The sequence below is a fragment of the Pyrus communis genome, chromosome 13 (genome assembly GCF_041283825.1).
Source record: "Pyrus communis isolate YQ-2024b chromosome 13, ASM4128382v1, whole genome shotgun sequence".
Lineage (NCBI taxonomy): Eukaryota > Viridiplantae > Streptophyta > Magnoliopsida > Rosales > Rosaceae > Pyrus > Pyrus communis.
Genome location: NC_142577.1, coordinates 17,384,792 through 17,388,707, shown reverse-complemented (window position 1 = coordinate 17,388,707; position 3,916 = coordinate 17,384,792). Strand labels below are relative to the sequence as shown.

The following is a 3,916-nucleotide window of genomic DNA, read 5'->3' as shown; positions in this document are numbered from 1 at the left end:
TATAAATAAAGTTCATGTAATCCTATAACCTTATTGTCCCATTATCACATGCATGTCTATACATGTGCATGTTACTTTTGGAATCTTTACATCTGGTATAAGAGCCTTCCAATAAGGCTAGGGTTCGTATTAAAGCATATAATCAAATTGACGACACTTATACTAATCACTTTAATTCTTCCGCTGATCACTTGTACGTGAAAGCCATATTGTACATATTGTATTTGTACTGCTATGGTTTGTTCAATGCTTCAGGGAAGGATATTCTACAAGAAAGCTAGAGAACAACAAGAAGAAATCATGGATTCATGTGTTACTATAACACTAAATCAAAAAGTATAGTATGAATTTTAAACAAAATTGCAATGTCCTGCTCAAAAGTGTTTAGATCATTATTTTAGTTTATTATTCAAAGAATTTAAAGGTGATTTGTTTGAAATTAATGGATAATAATCGGCTCAAGAGTGTTTATTATTCAAGTCATTCAAGCAACTCAATGTATAGTGCTACATGAATCAGCTTAAAAGTGTTGAAGACATGTAAATTGACCTTATATTTTATGTATTGGCTATGCAACTCTAATATAAGCAATATCTGTCCAAAGATGATATTGTGTTTATATGTAATTGTTGATGGAAAACATTCTGTGAGAGTTTTCCCAATTATATTAAGTATTGTAAATTCTAGAAACCTATTGATTGATAAATTTGTGTGCACATGTTTCAGCCCTTCGCATGACTTCTCTAAATTTTCAAAACATCAAAACCTTGACTGTTCCAACTTCAAGAAATGGAAAGAGGATGTGCAAATTGTGCTTGGAATCATGGATCTCGATTTGGTGATTAAAAAGGATAAGCCTGCATATCTCACTGACACTAGCACGGCAGACCAAAGGATCAAGTTTGAGAAGTGGGAAAGGGTAAACAGAATGTCCTTAATAATCATGAAGAAAGCAATAACTCAGTCAGTCAAAGGAGGGATCCCAAAACAAGACAATCACTACAAGAAAACATGGCTTAGGTGGTGACAAACATTTGTCACATAAACATGAAAATTCATCACATTTGATTATATATGACAAAAATCCAACATCACTATGTTTGTCACCTATACAACGTCACCTATAGTCTACGTGATGAATTTTACATTCGCCACATATTTTTAGTATTTGTGACGTCAAATTCGTCACTTAATAACTTTAACTGTGACAGAATAAGTGCCACAAAACACAAAAGTAAGTGACCTATAAGTTCGTCACATAAAAAATGTATAAATGAGGAATTTATCATCACCCAATTTGATCCTAGAATGTTATGGCTGAGGATAAGTAAGACTGAAAGCGTCACGTATTCCTTTGGCATGTGGTGCAATTTGTGCCACGTGTCAAAATCATATACCTATTAGGTACAATTCGTGACGAACCAATTACCACTTATTCCCTGCTTCGTCATCTAGAATTAGAAATCATAACAAATATAAGGCAATACTTTGGTTAATCACATTTCATTGATCAATAAGTTAGGTTACATCCAATATATACATTAAGTGTATATCCCAAAAACTAACATAAGCATCCTAACACCTCTAAACATATTGAGATGCTAACAAGATTCTTAAGGCATTGAGTTGGTAACAAAACTGGTATACTGTGTGCATGTTTGAAACCAACAACAAAATACATAATATAAGTCATCAGCCATATCATGGTCTTTAGTTCAGCATAAGTATTATTGTCATTTGAAAGATCACCATCACTATCTCAGGTGCTTCTTTAATACTTTCTCCTTTAACTCCATCCTTCTTTTTCTTCATCTTATCCTTACATAATAAAAGAGAAAAAAAAATAAACATTGGTGTCTAGAGAATAGCAGGTGCATTGAGATTTGAATAACAACAAAAGAAAAGAAAATAAGAATTGAAGAAATAGTTACAGTAAGAAGAACGAAACATAACAGACGAGCCTATCTAAATTACACAACGAGTTTTATATTCACTTTAATTTCATTACCTTGTGAGCCTTCCTTGCATGTTGGATGAAATGGTTTTGCCCCTCCCTTGTGGTAATACTTTTGTTTCTTACGATTATTTAAATTTTGCTTGAAAACATCCTACATTAAAAGGCCATTAATTAACAAGAAAAACATATCTAGTTTCATACCATAAACTACTTATTCACTGTAATTTTAACATTCAACTTTTATAAAGATCAAATTGATATCACTACTAATGAAGTATATACTGATCAATTCTTGACTCTCGTATGAGTGATACAAGTATTACACAAGCTACATGAGTGGATAAGCATCCATGATGCGTAGTATAACAAGGTAGAACAACATAAAGATAAACATTACAGTTGGGAGCATTTATATCCTAATAGCTGAAATTTCCACAATAGACCCAATCTTAATCAACAGTCGATTATGTTTTAAATTTCTAATTTTGTCAAATGTTCTTAAGGTAATAATACTCAAGGACAGAGCATTTACTGTTCTGGATTCCAATAGAACCTCACATAATAAAATCACTTCTCTGGAAAACATAAATGATAGCTCTAGCAACTGACTGCAGAGTATAAAGTGGTAACTTAAACAATTATGTATGTTTTCATCCTGCATTAAAAACAAAAGCATTCTAGAAAATAATTTAATCCTACAAGAAAAATAGAAGCATTCCAGAAAAATAATCTCATCTGACAATTCACAGTAAAAAGAAAAATACAAAAAGGTAAAAAGCAAATGGAAAAATTGATTATAAATCCTCCATAAATAATAATATATCTAGTTGAAAATGCTCAATCATAGAATTAAACAGCCAAGCACAAATACATATAGACCTAGAAAAATCAAAACCAAAATTTACCCAAATTAGAGGTTGCAGAGTGCGGATGTGCAAGCAGAGGGCTGCTGGAGGCAAGTACCTACAAATTCAAAACCAAATTTAGAAAAAAAAAATGATAGAAAAAAATTGAAAAGAGAATACAACCTATCAGATTGGGTTGAGCGTATAAAGGTGATTTACACTCTTTAATATTCATCCAAAGAGTTCTGTACTTCCCATGTCCATCTGCTCATTGCCTTTTTTGGTCGCCACTAACAGTGGCAAAAATCAAAGGCAAAGAAATAGTAGCAAATTAAAATTAAAGTTTCACATTCTGTGGATCTGGTTAAAACTGGGTGTCTAAGCTTGGCAACCAAATAACCAATTGAAGAAGAAAATCCAAAAGACAATTAAAGAACTGTAGGGAAACAAATAAGTACCTTGTTTTCGCCTGAAGAACTCGATAGAAGACCGAATCTCTCTTTCCCCAATTTAGGTCTTGTTATGTTAGAGAGAGGAGAGAGTTAGAGAACGAGCAGCAAAGGATACTGAGAGAGTAGTTGAGAAAGGAAGACAAAGGAGAGTGGTTGTCGCCGTCACTGGCAACCACTAGTGGTTGGTCGTCAGAGTCGGGGTGAAAGAGTAAGCAAAGAGGAGCTGAAGACGGTCGGAATGGGTGAGAACTGAGTGAAATAGGTTTTACAATTTGGGGTTTTGATATTATTTCTTCAGTGTATATATTTTTTTTTTAATACTATATGTTACGAATGACATAACGTGGCCTTCTCCTTTGTTATGTGATGAAATTTAAAGATTCGTCACATATTAACATTTCATTCGGTGGTAAAATTTCCCACCCAATAGTTTGTGACAAATTCAAAAGTTTATGTGATGCAAAGTATTTTGGTGTCTAGTGAAAATTATTATGTGACGATTTCTAAAAAAGCGTCATTTATTTTACCCAAATGTGATAAATTTTTGCGTGTCACAAAAAATTTCATCACCTAATCCATGTTTTCTTATAATGAATACTAAAAATTTCTTGGCTGCAGTGGGAGAGAAATTCAAAGAGTCAGGGAAAGCTAAAATAGGTATT

General features: G+C 32.8%; 1 long non-coding RNA gene across 1 annotated transcript; it reads right to left on the bottom strand.

The window, feature by feature from the left end:
• Positions 1–1,493: 1,493 nt before the first annotated feature.
• Positions 1,494–3,390, bottom strand: LOC148691870 (uncharacterized). The gene is made up of 4 exons (XR_015955343.1): positions 3,261–3,390; positions 2,863–3,092; positions 2,009–2,108; positions 1,494–1,818 (listed from the first exon to the last, which is right to left on the bottom strand). It is a non-coding gene; the product is annotated as an uncharacterized LOC148691870 (long non-coding RNA).
• Positions 3,391–3,916: the final 526 nt, after the last annotated feature.